At 38.3% G+C, this 19,252-nt stretch overlaps 1 protein-coding gene across 2 annotated transcripts in view; it reads left to right on the top strand.

Annotated features, from left to right (window-relative positions):
• Positions 1–19,252, top strand: part of LOC139964225 (uncharacterized) — a 184,854-nt gene that overhangs the window by 8,550 nt on the left and 157,052 nt on the right. The gene's annotated exons all lie outside the window — the stretch shown is intronic.

Below are 19,252 nucleotides of genomic sequence, written 5' to 3'. Positions count from 1 at the left end.
AACTTAAATGAAGTCTGTCAGTTGTCGAGACAAAAAATGCCAAGAATTTCAGACACTAGGGAGTCGGGTCGCTTCACCTCATAAATTCCGATGAGAGTAATACAGACGGTATTCGTGTCTGTTGCTGGAGGACACGTTGGCACACCGGCCGTCACCATCCTCACTTCGGTATATCGGTCAATGTGCGATGGAGCAATTTCCAAGGCACCTAGAACACTATGGACCTAGTGCATATCACCCTTAGCTCAGGCTCTTCATAACTATCGAACTGGAGCATATCACCCTTAGTTCAGGCTCATCATCCAACACTATGAAAGTAGATCATATCACCCTTAGTTCAGGCTCATCCAACACTGTGGAACTAGAGCATATCACCCTTAGTTCAGACTCATCCAACACTATGGAACTAGAGCATATCACCCTTAGTTCAGACTAATCCAACACTATGGAACTAGAGCATATCACCCTTAGTTCAGACTCATACAACACTATGGAACTAGAGCATATCACCCTTAGTTCAGACTAATCCAACACTATGGAACTAGAGCATATCACCCTTAGTTCAGACTCATACAACACTATGGAACTAGAGCATATCACCCTTAGTTCAGACTCATACAACACTATGGAACTAGAGCATATCACCCTTAGTTCAGACTCATCCAACACTATGGAACTAGAGCATATCACCCTTAGTTCAGACTCATACAACACTATGGAACTAGAGCATATCACCCTTAGTTCAGACTCATCCAACACTATGGAACTAGATCATATCACCCTTGGTTCAGACTCATACAACACTATGGAACTAGAGCATATCACCCTTAGTTCAGACTCATCCAACACTATGGAACTAGAGCATATCACCCTTAGTTCAGACTCATCCAACACTATGGAACTAGAGCATATCACCCTTAGTTCAGACTCATACAACACTATGGAACTAGAGCATATCACCCTTAGTTCAGACTCATCCAACACTATGGAACTAGAGCATATCACCCTTGGTTCAGACTCATACAACACTATGGAACTAGAGCATATCACCCTTAGTTCAGACTAATCCAACACTATGGAACTAGAGCATATCACCCTTAGTTCAGACTCATCCAACACTATGGAACTAGAGCATATCACCCTTAGTTCAGACTCATCCAACACTATGGAACTAGAGCATATCACCCTTAGTTCAGGCTCATCCAACACTATGGAACTAGAGCATATCACCCTTAGTTCAGACTCATCCAACACTATGGAACTAGAGCATATCGCCCTTAGTTCAGACTCATCCAACACTATGGAACTAGAGCATATCACCCTTAGTTCAGGCTCATCCAACACTGTGGAACTAGAGCATATCACCCTTAGTTCAGACTCATCATCCAACACTATGGAACTAGAGCATATCACCCTTAGTTCAGACTCATCATCCAACACTGTGGAACTAGAGCATATCACCCTTAGTTCAGACTCATCCAACACTATGGAACTAGAGCATATCACCCTTAGTTCAGACTCATCCAACACTATGGAACTAGAGCATATCACCCTTAGTTCAGACTCATCCAACACTATGGAACTAGAGCATATCACCCTTAGTTCAGATTCATCCAACTCTATGGAACTAGAGCATATCACCCTTAGTTCAGGCTCATCCAACACTACGGAACTAGAGCATATCACCCTTAGTTCAGGCTCATCCAACAATATGGAACTAGAGCATATCACCCTTAGTTCAGACTAATCCAACACTATGGAACTAGAGCATATCACCCTTAGTTCAGGCTCATCCAACAATATGGAACTAGAGCATATCACCCTTAGTTCAGACTCATCCAACACTATGGAACTAGAGCATATCACCCTTAGTTCAGACTCATCCAACACTACGGAACTAGTTCACACTAGAACAGTTCCATACACAAATGTACGTTGGACTTTGTGCAGCTTAATTTAAGACACGGTACAACAACCAACACAAAAGAAACCACCCTGAACTTAGTAAACATATCTGGTCACTCAAGGACAGAAAAATCAACTTTTATATAAATGGAAAATATTCAAACACGCCAAACCATACAGCAACACCACAAACGTCGCAATCTATGCTTACATGAATAATATTATCTTATTTTGGATTTAATGCATGTACAAATATCCCATCATGCATGCTTATGTAATGTGTTGTTTTCACATTTTGTGTCAACTACAGTAGACGTCGACAAGACTAGTAATGTGAAGATTATATTTTGGAGAGAGGTTCTCGTTCATACTTGAAGAGTGTCTCTTCCTGAGCTCAGAATATTGTGGTGTAACCTTGTGTAGTAAAATCGCCTCGACCGGTTAGCTACATTACAATACTCCATTGTATTGTTGTTCGATTAGTAGCAGTATAAAGTACATCTTCTATACGCTCGATAATCTCCTTTATTTTCTCCTAGCATCGTATTGTCCGTGAACGAGACAATATCATACTTGATATGTATGTTGGTCATGGTCAGTAGATGATCCCTATGGTTGATGGTGGGCTTAACGCAAAATTCTGAAAATGTCAGTATCTGTTTGAACTGTACAGTATGTCCCATTTAGTTGATACTGGGTATGGTGTTGTAACTACATATTCTTTGCAACAACAAGTTTACTTCATTGATATTCATGAGTGGATGGGGCTTAAGGGGAAATTGTCAAAAACAGCTTGTAAACCGGTAAACCCTAACCCTTGGTTGAATCTAGTGTTTACACGGGTCCAAAAATTGGGAACCGGGTACCCGAGAGCCGTTACCCGTCGGGTATCCGGGTACCCGGGAAAAAAACTTGTTTACTCTCGTGTATCACGATTTTCAAGAAATTACATATTAAATGCTATAATAAATGAATTATATTCTCTACTGACAATGTTTTGATGTTCATAAACGTATGTTTAAGGTAAGGTATAAAACCTTCCTCAATAATTTCTATTTGCTTTTTTTTCTGTCATAAACTTGTTAATTACTTAATATAATTAGTAGTAATGTTGTTAAAATGGCACTGCCGCCGCTGCTTATGCTTGCTCTCCACGTCTATTGGATCAGACCATAAAATATCCCTTTAGGCTTTAGCTCAGTTGTTACTACTACTATCTATTATGCAGGCCAAGGGTTCGCATTAGCCGCGAGATTACGCGATTCGCGCAATTTGATCGCATTTGGAATACACGATTAGTAAAAAGCCATTTGCGATTATTATATTTTAGTTATCCCGTCTACAATCCATAAACATGTCCTAAAATTCCTTGTCAGCCTTTCCTTCTATGAAATAAACGAATGAATGAATAATAATTTCTTCCAAATGGTAGCCTAACACCACACTAAGTCAATGCATGAGAAATCTAGCTAAGCCTAACCATCTGTTTATTCGTTGAAATTGTGACGCAGTTATAAGATATCCATGGAACACATTCATTATTGCTGTTACGTTCGACTACATGGCTGCATAACACCACACTAAGTCAATGGGGTAATCTAGCATAGCCATTTGTTTATTAGCTGAAATTGTGACGCAGTTATAAGATATCCATGGAATACTTCGTTATTGCTGTTATCTTCAACCACATGGTAGCCTAACACCACACTAAGTCAATGGGAAATCTGCCTAACCGTAGATTTGCATTTTTTTTTTTAAATCATTCTTTGCGTAGGACTCGGGTAATAAATTAGAAACCGGGTAGTATTACGTCGGGCGGGTACCCGGGTACCCGGATAACCCGTGCAAACACTAGTTGAATCAATGTCATACTTTGTAGGTAGATGAACTACGATGAGTAGATGTGCCCTATTGTTTTGGTTCCGATCCATGAATAATTAATGAGTGGTCAGAGGCTACCATACAATTCTTAAAATGTCAATACCTCTGCAACTATATGTCCGATTTAGTTTGTACTCGGTATGGTGATGTAACGACATATACATGTTCTTTGCAAAAACAATTTTACATCATTACAATTCATGATAGGTGAGGCTTTATGGGAAAAAGTGATGAGTAGATTGTTTTTGTTTTCTAACATGAATATCAATTAATGGGCAGGGCTTAACGTAAAATGTGGATCATGCTGATATGGTGATCTTGTACAAACTACGCACATTTCATGACATTTACATCTTTATGTCATTAATATTCATCAAATTGCAATCAGTGGCTTTTAAACACAGACAAGAACCAAATGTTCCATGATTTTCAACCTTGACATATAAGGTTTTGTCACACTACATTCATATAATCAACCGTGTTATGGTTTGTGTGCATATCAGGAATATTCATCAGTGAACATAAAATTCTTAATCTGATATTTCTAAAATAGTATATCTAATTAGCTCTATGCATATGTACTTGCATAATACAATGTAAGTACAGTATATAGATACAGTACATGCTTATGATATCATAAACTTTGACCTGATTAATATTCATGCATGTATCTGTTTTTTATACTAAGTTACTACATAGACTTTGTCAACATGATAACTGATTCCTGGTACCTTCCTTTATATGTTGCCGCATTAGTTAACCCCTCTTCATTTCGGTTTGCGCAAGTTCATGAATATTCAAATGTATGGCTTACCACATGGATATGTTTGGGCATCGGAACCACTAAACGTTTCGTTTTCTGGTTATCCATAAGTTATCAAGTAGATTGCTTCAAGGATAATGGAAAAGAAAACATCGACCAGGTTACTTCCTGTCTCGGTAATACGTGATTGGGTATCCATCCTCTTACATTTGTATTTATATTTATGTGATAAACTGTGACCTAGAATTTACTTAAAAGTAACTTTTTTTAATAATGGTTTGCATACTCTCATGTGTCGTTAGCACGTGTCTGAAGTGGGTGGCAGAATATTTTGAAATGATGTGACAATTTTCTGTTCGAATTTGGTCGTATTGCTCCCTATAGGCTAAGCGGATTAAATTCATGCATATAGCTTTATGTTAATCCTCCTTTAGTGTAAAGTTTTAAACTAAACTTAACGAACACTAATTAGCTCGGTACACCCATGTTCTGAATAAATGTAGATTTCTCCATAAATATTCATAAGTAATTTATAATTATATAGGGTAAGCACTAAGGCAATGAAATAACTCTATAACAAATAAATATATAATTTGTAATCTGATCATTGTTGCATGGTTATGCAGAACGAACTGTACCGTGAACGTGTGATCTATTAACAACTAATTTTCTATCTATAGATTTGAACGTGACTTTCCCCCCATTCAGAGATAACGCCACTAAATGCGTTTACCGCAAAATCAACCGCATAAAATGTATATTGCTTGATTTTATGATCCGTCTGGTTAGAATTCTTCAGTTACACAAACCTTGGAGGATGTGTAGACAGAAAGTGAATCGTCATCAGCTACGAATTATTTCCATAATGTATGATATATAGACTGAAATCACCCAGTTTAAAGATATATATGTAGAAATCATATGTCATTCACGACGTATTGTCGATACAAGTCAAGCATTTAGCTGTAACCCGTACCCTGACATGACTGATTTACCAATTTTGGCAGAGATATAAATCTAATTACTTTACGTATCTTGTTTGAGCCCAGGTCGAGGGTCCCAAGGCATCTTGACGAACACGGACGTGAGTATGATAGGAAGGCATGAAGCCAGAAGTTTGTAATGTAGTGCAGGGGCCTGGGCCTACTGTAGCTAGTCGTAATTAAGCTTAAACGTTAGAACCTAACTTGCAGAAGTAGTGGAATCGTCTAAGGCAGCTTTTTTAGTTTTGCTCAGCCAATGACTGTGATTGGTGGGAAATATGTAGGAGGATGTGTAAAAGGAAAGAGCATATTCATCAGCTACGAATTATTTCAAAAATGTATGATATATAGACTGTAATGTAAGCAACCAATGACTGTGATTGGCGGGAATTCTGTAGGAGTTACACATTTGAATTGTTTCAAAGGGAAAATACTTGCTGACGTCGGTAGGCTTTCGCGTGATTGAGTACAGTGCAAAAAGTCAAATTCTATATGTAGCATCCATTTATAACTCCATATCCTCAACAGGCAAATGTAGAGATTAAAAAAGATAATCGTTAGTGTAATAAACGCATGTAAAGAGACTTCCAGGAATAATGAACTTTTTAAAACTTCTCAGCAATCTGAAGTATATTTTTGCTTTCAAAGGGACTAGTGATACTTGACTTGAAGTAGCACTGTCGTGGTCACACAGTTACAGATTCGATGTGGGTATTGGAGTTGAGACTGTAGAGTGGACGAAATGTTTGGCATTTTGTTCCCGAGGCTCTGTCTTGGGTAACTTTTCTGTGAAAAGTAAAATAAAGTAAGGAAAGAAAGAAAACTTTCTGACGATTTATAGACGGTAAAAATATTGGAAGCAGTATTTTCTAACAGCGTTTACAACGTCAGATCACGTATGTCTCTGTGAAATCTGGTTTGAAACTTTGATCTTTAGAGGTCAACGTCTGAAACCATGTAAACACGATAATTCGAAAGGTACATCTTGCTTGAAATTTACATAGTATGTAGATCCCATATGGTTAGTAGAAGTACCCTTTAAAACTGTTGGAGGTCATTTGAGGTCGACAAATCTGAAAGTCTGGAAACCTTGAAATTTCGATAAATTAAAAAAAAAAACTTGGTTCAGCTTCATACTTGGTGTATTTTCCCTATGGTGCGTACAAAAATCCTATGAAAATTGGTGGAGCTGGTCAAAGGTCATTTGAGGTCAACAGAAGTAAAAAAGTCCGAGAACATTTATATATAACAAATATATGTAATACCAATGTAAACATTGTGAAAGGCACACTAAAAAAGAGAAATAGGAACAATGAAGGGAATTAATTGCAACAAATTGAATAGAAGGAATCTGAAAACGTAACAGTGTATACGTACACCAAGGAATCACAAGGAAAACAGCCATATGCTACGTTACGGTCAGTTGCAAAACATTGGTAACGTAGAACTGATAAAAAAGACAATCATGTAGCGAAACATATCAAACACATTCAACCAAAGGAGCAACGGGAAGTCAAATTTGATCCACTTGTCAGAACAAAGCGCCACCATACAAACGAAGCTTTAACGTAAGCAAAAGGACGTTCGCACGTAATCAAAATGAACGTTCACGCGAAACGAACGAGCGCTTATGAACTAAACGAACAGATGCCGCTGTTTTGGTTTTCCTCGACCGTGTTATATTATGAAATATAGTTACGTCTATGGTAGGCCATACGTTACACGTCATCTTGTATGCACGACACTTCTGTCCAACCACGCTGCATCGTGCTTCACAAGGTCAGTGAACTGTGTGGGCCAATCGTCGTGTTGTCATTGTACCCACATGGGAGTTTTTAACCGGACGAGTAGCAAACTAGTGTCACATAGTCTTCAAGCAGTGTGGAAAATCACGATCTAACCGCTGCTTTTGAACAGCTACGCCAGGCATCAGCTTTATTCAGTACTGCATTAACCACCCTATGGCAGTCAGTTGAAGGTGATACTCTCAGAAGGCCCCACGTTACAAGTAATACTACTACTAACAGTAACATGTCTTTTACAAGTACAATCTCTTCAAGTGCTTTTACCAACGCAAGTACCACTGGCACTGGGCATGTTGACCGAGCCAGCGCTTCTAATAGGCCAAGGGGCCCGACGTCGATCAGTGCCCACAGGGCAGTTTTTAACCGGGCGAGTGGCAGACGGTGGGCACTGCCATACTGATTTTCATAGACAGGCCTGGTCACCGTGACCAAGTACATATGGGCCGGATGATATGACGCTAAGACACAACATTTCTATGCAGCAAGATGCGGTTTGAGTTGCGCCGTTGACGTGTGCTGAAGGAATTCCTAAAATTATCTAAGAGGCGTGCTTGGAAAATCGCCCTCTGTTTGTATTGATTTTGCCGGCTGTTCGTTTTTGCCCGCTGTTCGTTTTGATTCTGTCCCAATCAATGCTCATTTTGATTCTGTCCCAACGTTCGTTTTCATTTATGGGGAAAACTTTCAATTGTGGGGGCGATCTTTCATTTAGTTGGCGCAGTCATGTCGTTAATCGATGGCTTGGAGCAGTTTAATATGGTTGTTTGATCAGTTTCCTTTTGTGTAAAAGTAAGTTGGACTGACGTGTCGATCCTAGCAGGATCTTCTTCAGAGGCTAAATGACAAGTAACAGTTGGGACAAAAACACGCACAGAATACAGACAGGTTAATGAGCATGGTGAACACAAAAAGATAGATGTAAGGGGATTAGTAGATAAGGGATGGAGAGAAGAAAGAAAGAAACCAAGAGGAGAATAGGAGAGGTAGGAGATAAACAGTGGAGGGACACAGAGAGGATTAAGGCAATCCTTCCCTTCTTTTCGTGTTTAGAATGATTAATCTTTATCCTTTCAGTCAATCTGTAATGTACTACATTCCTATGAGTGTTCCTTCATCTTTTTTCTTGTTTCATCGTTGTATTTTTTGCTCAAATGGCCGCCCATAGTGTACAAAGTCGATCAGGAATGTGTGTGTATGTATAGACCAAGTGACAGTTGGGCGGTGCATATAGTCCATTTTGATTGTGTTTACGGCATATTCACCAAGGGACAGTTTGGCGATGTGTAATTTTGTGTAAAGACCATTACAACTGAAAACCCTTAAACCATAAGTAGCTGAATTAAATCTTATTGCCTTCTCCGACTGCAGTATTTGCTGATGTAACGACTGAACCATTTCAGGTCTGATTATTGGGATAGAAATATTTGACAGAGCTTTGTTTCTTAACGTGTAACTTGCTGAGTACATACTTATCAGCCTCAGTACAGGTTTTCAGTGGTTAATAAACTTAGTGTTTAATGTCTAGAACCCGAGATGTGTGACTGCTTGAGTGTTGGGGCTCGGTTGGGAGTTGAGGTGCAGGGGAAACGTGAACGGCAGATGTTGTATGACTGTGTGGCCAAATCAAGCGATATCCAAGCATCTAATCATATAAGAAGTTTGTCTTCTTGTTAAGAACTTGATAAAACATCCTTAACATGTTCTGTCTATATCTTTAAGTGAACATGACGATGTGGTCTCGCCTAGCGACGGTACCATACTTGAACCTGCTTTCTACGCGTACATATACTATTTGTTTTAAAGTGTTGCTTAGTTGCAATTGCTATGTATATGGTATACACTTATGTTTGTAAGACATGAGATGTGTTTTTCTATTTTGAAGATGCATATGGGTAATCTAATCTCCAAGTTGACTACCAGACGCGTCGATAATTATCACCATGGAAACACAGGGTCAGTCCATATAGCGCAACAGATACCCTCTTAGCGAGTTAATGAACACAACTTGAATCCATTTATTGGCGCTGTTGGCCACCCGGTGGGACTTCCTTGTCCCCCTTTTCCAATCGTGTGGTGAATTCACTACATCTGAACTTTCTTTGGATTGCAAACCAGCTGGAGCAAGTTATAAAAATATGTTCTTGTTTAAGGTACAGACGTATATCGTGAATGGACGATACGCTCGATTTGCCTTGTTCCTGGTCAAGTACACTCGTGAGAAACAGCGGGGAATTCCACTACTGTTGACAGAGACGTTATCACCGCCATCCAAAATATTGGATTTCTCTTTTGTAATGTTTGACTTTGCAATTTTGAATACCGGTATAAATTTTCTGACCATATTGCTTAAAATTTGAAATTTATATTTGACAATTTGGAAGACATGCACAGATATTTGCTGACTGGTGAAATATTTTTGTTATGGCCTAAAGCAAAATGTCCTTTCTTTACGCGATGGTTTGAACCAATGCTCAAAAACCACCATTTTGATACAGTAACACTATGGCATGATAAACACAGGTCAGTCTACTCTACGTGCTATACACCAAAACCACTAGGGTTCTTGTACTCAATGTTATGAATCCACACACCAAGTATTAGAGGTATCCACGATTTCCATCGTTAGATAACATGTAAAAGGTTTTTTAGAGTTTGACCTCAAAGGAGATTTGACCTCACAAGCAACAGGATTCTTGTACTCAATATGGCAAATTTATATACCATGTATGAAAAGTAGCAATGAGTTCTACCATGAGAAATCATATTTTCAAGGTTTTCAGGCCTCGAAAATTATTTTTAGAAGTTTGGCGACCGTGACCAAAAAGCTACTCGCCAAATTTCACTTGCCACTAGGCCTATGATTGCTGTTCAAGTGTCCATAGTACAGATCTACAATATCAATACTTTCTGTGCAAAAAGATTAGGCACTTAGGCAGATGCATGGTGCTACGTAATTTCACATTGGAAAATAATGTTTCTGTGCAGTATGAAATTTAATCTTTTTCCATCAAAAGTAAGTAATGAACAAAGTAAAACATGACACAGAATCATAAATAAGCAGCTAGGCCTACTGTAGAGTCTCAAACAATTAAAAATACAACATCTGTAAAAATACCTACGAAGATAGCTTGGCTTCTGTTACATTACTGCTCCTCTATTCTACTAGGCATACCGTACAGTATAAGATACAGTAAGTAGATGTGCGGGAGTCCTAAGCCTATGCAGTACCTCACTGCTACTCTGCACCGCTGCTCAATTAGAGCGACTTCGTACATTTTCCCAATTATTTATCTTGTCTTTTATAGCTGCAGATTGATGCTCGAAAAAGTATCGCAATTACTCCAATACACTGCCTAAACCGAAGCGATCATTTACGCAATGATAATCTGAGGTTGTAAGAGCATCTATCTTCCAAAAATTCTAGCAGCAACACCAGCAAACTTGTCTCAAAACTTCTTAAATTGTTCTATACTTTGCGAATTATGACTGATAGCCAGTAGGAAAATTGCCTAAAGAAATAATTAAGGAGATGTTTTGCCATCTTAAGTGTATTGGTATTTTAACTGGTATTCTTCACGTTGTTGTGTTAACGAACCCTATTCTAGCCAACCGTTGCTGGCCTAGACAACATATAATTGCTCACAGGCCTAGCCAGGTTTGTTCAAGTTGTCCCATAATCATGAACGTGACGAAAGTCGAACGTTACTTAAATTAAGGCCTAGCTATGCTGAAACTGGTGGAAGAGACTGCACAAATTGAGATCAACAGCCGATCCAGACAAAAGCTCGTAAACTCACTGCCAAACTAAGGCCGTTTTACACAATTAGTTCGCATTTGGTTTGGTCAAAGTAAAAAATCTAACTAGACGAACTGTTAAGTTTCATAAACGCTGCCTGGTCACAACGAAACATCCAACCTGAAATAAATACGACGGAAAACGTCCAAAAGAACCGCTGTACTGTATAGAGTGCACTTTCTTTGGCACGTAAAGTAAGGCTTCCGAGCGGCACGTTGAAGCCAATACAAATAAGTTCGAGTTTGCAGTTCAGAGTTTTAGATTCTACGGATGCCCATAAGCTCATTTCCAATTTGCCAATAGCCTCCTATTTGTATGACGCATAATGCACATGTTATCTTATAGGCTGGTCGGTGGGAGATACGGTAGCTAAATATGAGATTCGTCCAACCTTTCCTTCTTGAGTTATCGTGTTTACAAGGTTTTCACTGCCCCTGGTGACTCCAAATGACCTTTGACCTCCCCATGAAACAATAAGGTTCTTCTACTGAATGTGGTACTCATATACACCAAATATTAGATTGGTCCAAGCTTTCCTTCTTGAGATATTGTGTTTACAAGCGAGGCGTCACACACACGCACACACTCTCCGCCTGCATGAATGCATAGGTTATGATTATCATCGAAACCAAAAATGACCTATTGCCTATGGTAAAGTGTGTATATAGGCTTCGCAAACATATCACTTAAAACCAATGCAACGTGTTAGGTTCATGCAGCACCGTTCCATTTCTGACCAATGCAACTAGACTAAGATATACGTCAGAACATGTGTAGATATATTTCATATAGTGACGGTCCGGATACGGAACAGAATTGCATGATATCTGTCTCATGCGAGGAAGGGGGAGGGGGGGGTGTTAACGGTAGAAACGGCCCAAGTTTTGAAACGATACATTAGTGATATCTCAATCTGAAGACGAACAATTTTTTACAGGTCTTGACATAAGCAAGCGTAAATTGAAAGGGTAATTCATTTTAAGCACATAAATGATGTCTTTGCTACAGATTATGACGATTTCCCCATTGTGTCAAAATAAAACACAGGATAAAAAGGGTTTTAAAATATTGAATCTGTTACTGTAGTATCGTTAGCAACAGAAGAAGCTCCTTGCAAGGCAACCACGAGAAGTACCTAGTCAGGATATGAATGAACCCGACCCCCCCCCACCCCCAAAAATAAAACAAGAAGAAATGTACCACAATATCCGCTTCAACTGTAATCTGCGTGGCTGGCAGGGACTAGGAAGCTTTCAAAAAGTGGGGGGGGGGGAACAACATTAGAGGGGCACTTTCTCATTCCACAATCACCACTCATCATTCTATAAACCGATACACAACGGCCATATCACTTAAATTTATATTATGTGTTAGTATGCTATCAATACTATTTATTGAGATTGTTTATTATCATGTAACCGTGCAACAAAAAGATATGGGATGCCATTTGAAAAATAGCATGTACAGACTAAAAATAAATAATTAAACTAAAATATTAAAATTAACAATGGCTGAAGATATCTAAAAGACAGTTCTTCATCAAAGGGGCACATTTTATTTGCCAGTAGGGCACATTTGCTATTTTGGAAAAAGTGGGGGCACGTGCTCCCAGTGCCTCCCCCGGCTCCTACCCACTGGTGGCTGCCCTATTAGCGCGTGGTCTGTATATCTCGAGGATAAACAAAATAAAACAGAAGGTTCGTACCTTAATTAATAGCTTCATCGACTATTCGACTTACACTTTAATTGTGCAACTTTCCGCGGTCGCCAGACCATGTATGTTCAACTGGTATATCTCACCAGGGAGTTGTTATGGAATCTCACACAAAGAACCTACTTCGCTTTCCAGCGATTTGAAAATTGAAAACAAAACAATGACTCGCGCAAAAGGTGCCGATGTTATAGAAACGAGGTTTCGACGAAATCATGAGCTTATCTTGAAATATCATTAGTTCTCACATATACAAACACCTGAAGCACCAGACTAACTTTAATTTTGTAGGAAAATATACTAGTTGAAATGAATTACAACTCACGGCTATTTAGCCGTGGCTTACACAGTTGTCTACGGTGGCTTAAGGGACATAGGAAAGGAAAAAAATATTGAGATAAAAAGTCAAAATTTTGAGATATAAAGTCAAAATTTTATGATTTTGGGACACTTCTTTCTTCCCTATTAAGCCACCGTAGTTGTCCTAACTTTTTGAAGAAGAAACAATTCCTAGCATATTCCCAAATGTTGTACAACCCTATGTTATGCCTTTAAATAATACATAATGCACAACTCCTAGCCGTCTATATTGTATATTGTTCACTATGCTAATTTTTATTAGACTTAAATGTAGACGGAGACGGCTTTACAGAAATATTTGGACCCCAGCGAGCAGGCAGGCATTGAACAAGGTATACTGAGTAGTGTGTGGAGGAGTTTGAAGGAGGGGCGCGATATTCATGTCCTGTTAGTTATAACGTGTTAGGTTAGTTGAACAGATCTGAGGGCTTGGGTGGGAGAAAACTAACCCGGAAGGGAGAGGGGATGCCACTGGCCCCATGGCCACGGGACTGCTGGAAAGGGATTACCATTTAAATGGAGTCATATAGCCACCTTAGACAAATGCTCAGCGATTGATAAAGACTGTTATATACACTGCAAAGTCATGTTGAGTTCAAACATTATCTTTTAAAGTGTACAAATGCTGAAGCTAAGTGAAAGAACTTTAAACACTTGCTGCAGTTTACAGCAATGTAACAACAGGATTAATTTAGTGCTGTGTATTAATTGATGATACAGGTGCTTGAAAAAAAGTTTAAACCCACTCTTGTTCCATATCTGCAAAACCATTTTGGATAGAATTTCCCAAAATAAATTTGCCTCTGTAACTATCTAACTTCTTTCAATGAACATATCAGATTTTCTGCGTTGAAGCAGGTATATACATTCTCGTAAATAAAAGTACAAACATGGCAAACCTTTCTAAAAGAATCCAACTCTTCCTTTCCCTACCTCATATTAAAAGTGTCCCAAAACAATGAATAACATGCTGTTTCTAATGTTTTTTATAAGGTGCTCTCCTTTATTGAAGAATGTTAAAGTTAGGATGGGACAGGCCATCATCAATAGATTCAGGTTTATTGCAGCATTTGTAGCGGTCTGCCATTGTACTTTCATGTCTTCTTACAAGTCTCTTTCTTCTCATATATATTGTAATACTTTCACTGTGTAAATTAATCTCCATGGAATTTGTATAATATCTTCAGTGATGCATGCTGATTCAATGCTATGTACATACTTTAAATTGTCATGAAATACAATTTATCACTTCATAACCTCTAAAAGATGCATACGTCATTTGCTTGGAAGGTACAAAAGGGCCCGCCGCGTTACATCTTAAGACTTTGTTTTATTAGCACTGTCAATTCAGTTAGGGATAAAGGATAGACCTTCTAGACATAGAGGAAGAATAGACTATCATCACCTTGAATTCTCATTGTTAGCTATCACCCTTACTTGAGGTTAATCCTTCCTTCTTATTCTAGCCATTGGAAATAGCCTAGGCCTAGTGACCACTGAGTCGTTAATACTAAGTTATAACGCTGCAAGCTCTAAACTGATACCAGTCAAATGCTAAATCCTAATGACAGACGCGTCAAGTGGTTCCTATAATACTGATCGATGAATACTTCGGTTACATCACACGAGTTTTGTATTTGTGCAGTTAAATGCCGCATTTCAATTTCTTGGAACGATGTCGTCGTTAAGTCTGTAATATGCTTCCGAAGATAGGCACTACCGAAGATGTTACTACGCCCCAGCAGTACATATCGAGCAGCGACAACCTGTTTCGTGGAACCATTTTTCCCCCTTTAAAAATGTGTTCAATAATCCTTTTCGTTTTCCATTCCGTGTACACATTCCCTTATAGAAGTGGCATATTTCTGTGTATTTATTTAATTTTTAATTTTTCAGAGTTTCTTACAATCTGTAAAATTAATTGGGCACTTTATTGCATAACATCGAGCCTCTACATAAAATAGCATTGTAGGTTGAGGCTTTTGGGTGAGCTGTTGGTCTTCAAAGCCATAAACCGGAGTAGCTTCTATATGTTGAATCTCTGTGGTATATACCCACCATATGATAGCTGATCGTTAGGGTTATCCTGATAGTTGACTTGTAAATTTACATGGCTTTACCATCTACATTTTGAGCTAGAAGTAAAGGTATTGTTGAGAATACCTGTTTCAAGCCATAGGTTTTTTTTCGACGTATTATCTTTGAGTGCTGAGATTCTGAAATGCAGTAGTTAATTTCTCTCTCTTTAAATTCTAAACTTAGATATCAATGATGACATTTGCAAACATTGAAGAATGATGCAACGTGAGTAGAGCGGTCTTTCAGTATGAGCGGATGCACTTTACTCAAGCTGTTGTATGACACCTTGAAAGGAATATGTTTGACAGTGGCTTAAAACAGGGTTAAAGCCGGGAGTCTATGTAAAACTTATTCTGCCATTAAGATAATGCACAATACTTAACTGGAAGTAGAATTGTTTAAAAAATGGAGAGAGAAAAGTGGTGTAAAATCTGGTATTTAACAATTCAGTGACCTGGATAAATTTCCGAGAGTAGCATCTCACCAACTTTACCATGTTTAAACGCTACAGTCGCTTGCCCCGACAGGATAACAATTGAATACATTTATTATAGCAACCTAGTGCATGAGTTGTCTCACCTGTGGGTGGTACGTGAAACGTGCAATTATACAGAAAGAATCATCGAAGTACCAATTGCGGTAATATGCGGTTAACTATTTGAAACAGTTAAAAGCACTGATCACGCTACCATACTTAACCACGCAATGTCAAAGGCTGATCGAAAACAGATGCTCGTGGAATTCGACACGAAAACGAACCGGTAAGCAGTTTCTAGAACAAGTATAGGCCATGTAAAAACATAATGCTTTCTAGAAATAAAGGTTCAATCTTAATTTTCCGTTGGTTTTACTCAAACTGTTTCATCTATATTGTTGTATCAACCAAACGTATAAAATCTTCACCAAGCTCGCATTTGTTCGTTGTTTGCAACCGTGAAATTATGGCAAATGCCTGACGGCAGCTGGTTTCATGGCGAACCAGAGCATACAAATATGTATACAGGAATAAGTTTTCTTGTTCCTATAAATATGTGATAAAATATAAAACATGACTCGAAATAATTGGATATATGCCTATAGTACGTGTTGTTTTTCCTTTAAATTATTGCCGCAAGTGCCCGCAAGGAAGTTACAGTGGACTCATATTACATGTAAATCCTTACTAGATGACATCTTTGAGTAACATGAATGCATACATTATGATGTTGATTACATTTACGGGATAAAGCAATGTACGATAAATACATAATAAAGTGCAAGACATCTTGATGCCTTGTTTTCTTTGATAACATTGTATCCTTATTTATTGGATATCACATTGTACAATAACATGTGGTTTCATACATGTATGATACAAACTACTGGCCTAAAATAAGAAATTTCGATGAGCGCAACACTCCACGTCATAAGTTGCACATATTTAATGAGTTTCCCAGATTTATCAAAACTTCAAATATGTATATCTTAATTGGAACGAAAAGAGCTTTTCGAAAAATTTCAATTGATTTTGAATGAGATTGTCACACACAACACATGTAGTGAATATGAGGCTAATTGGCTAGGTGTCCGTTGTTTAATTATATAACACAATTTAAGGTATCACCACGCCTATAAATACCATAGCGTGAAACACTATTCAAACACAAAGTTTGGGTGAGAGTTCGTCGTCTGATATTTCTACTTTAAATCACATTACCGATATGATGAACAAGGAACCGTCACAGTAACGATAAAGGACATAAAGTGGCTCTAGATGAGGGACAAGTAAAGACATGTGGGGACAAGTAAAGACATGTGGGGACAACCGACTTAATATTCTGTTCGAACTACCAGGTTGGAATTATTAAAGTACTTTCCAACAGTTACCTACAACGCAACCATATCAAGATATTCACTAAAAGAAAGAAAACACAACTTTTATTTCTACATCGCTCGAAAACTTGTTATTTTTAATTCATTTAATAGAACAATAACACGATAGATAAGAATCAATTTCTTAGTCTTGAGAAATCCACTGACAGTACCTTCAACGAAGGTGACGATAATGATCCACTTAATAATACGTGTATTAATTTCAATCGCCCATAAGGATGGTAACTTTGAAAGCTGAGGCATATAGGCATTGGCCTGTGCTAATATTAGTAACAGACTTATAATCCTTATAATCCCACAATACTTTCTCATGGTACTGCCCCGGGCCCAAAGAAGATAACCTAGGCCTATCCCATGTTACAACATCGGCCTCAGTAACTCCCTACCCTTCGCTGTATGCCTAACGTTTTTAGTTGATATTTGCAAGAAACCAGCTTGGACTATATCATTATTATCACATACGTTGAAGATGTAGAAATGTACATTTCCATAGGTTAATCGTTTCCTGTCACCCCAAATTCACATTTTCTTATTCTGACATTTCCACAGGAAATATCAAACGGATATATGATTTGAAACAGAAATAAAATACGGCATTTCTTAATAGGTCTTAAAAGTGAAAACAAAACAATAAAATATCACGTTGTTTCGGCCCAGGCAGACAGGGTCACTTTATTCAAGTAAGTGGAACGTTTCTTACATAAATATTGCAAAACTCCTCGGCACCAATCAAGGGAACGTGACATTTTCATAAATACCGAAACGGGTATCGTTAGTTATGACTTCATAAAAATGTTAAACGTATAGCATTCTTATGTGTCGTTACAGCCTATAGGCTTGCTCTCTCTTTAAAGGAAAGATTCTGTTTGCAACAATGTCCTGCTGGCCAGGACTGTATGTATACCGTAGACTAGTTGGTCTGTTTCTGTCCTAGCTCAATGAATGGTAGATTTGCACATACAGTTTTGGACATTTGATTTCCACTAAAGTGTCTGACATTAATCACACAATGGTGATAACACCTTGTTTGTATTTCATTGTCTCCTCCAGCCAAAACGAATTATGTACTTTAAGTGTTATACCTTTTTAAATAAGTTCACGCAACGCGATACGTCAATTCAGATGCTGATGGTTTTGTTGCTGTTATTGTATTAGCGGGGGCTTACACGTTGCGATTTCATCTACTTATAATCCACTCTAAAGATACGGTCATTTTCCCTTCCCCTTCCTCGGTAAGTCCGTAGTTAGTAGAACACACTGACAAATATCCATTTAAAGTGCTTTAATTCCTCATGTTTCGTCATGCGATACAAACACTCGGGGATACAAATTTAAGCAAAATATGTTGTTCATTTTGTACGATACACAGATAACACTTTCCAATAAGCTCTCTTAAGTGTGTTAAACACCATGTCACTTGCGTTTCTTCGTCAATGTTTGGTATCCTAACCAAGTCATTAGCTATGTCACATCAAGTCTGGCAGGCTATCCAAATCTGTAGCGGGTGATGCTCAAACGTAGGCATTACTGTAGGTTTCAAGTGTAAGTGAAACCCCAAAGTGACGCCTACATACCATTAATTGTGATTCTTACTCTATTCCAATCATAGTTTGTGCGAAAAACGTCTCGAATCTACCAAAATTTTGCAAAAAGAATGGTCATTATCGTCAGCAAAATAGCTAATTTTCCAACGATAAGCCACGCATATAAACGGTTTCATTATGATGTACCGTATGCATTTCATGTATAAAGGTCACGCTGGGTTGCCACAGTAATGCGCAATACGTGTCCAAGGATTACTGACCGTCCCATATACTGTACCGGTGTGCGATTTTTTGTTATTTAGAAACACTTCCCGGCTTTCAAATTAGAAAGTAAACCCCTTAAAAAGGTGAACTTAACTGTACAAAATTGACAATATAAACAAGATATCATGGATAAAACCATAACAAGTTTACGTAAAATCCAAGCTCATTGTCGTCAGTGACTGACAGTGCTTTAACGTGTTGTCAATCACGAATCGGATGTGACAGTAATAACTCACCTGGACACTGATTGGTCAATTTGAACAACACGAGGCCATGACACGAAAAATCC

Source organism: Apostichopus japonicus, chromosome 22 (genome assembly GCF_037975245.1).
Source record: "Apostichopus japonicus isolate 1M-3 chromosome 22, ASM3797524v1, whole genome shotgun sequence".
NCBI classification, from domain to species: Eukaryota; Metazoa; Echinodermata; class Holothuroidea; order Aspidochirotida; family Stichopodidae; genus Apostichopus; species Apostichopus japonicus.
Note: the sequence above shows the minus strand (reverse complement) of the source record. Positions and strands in the feature narration are given on the sequence as shown.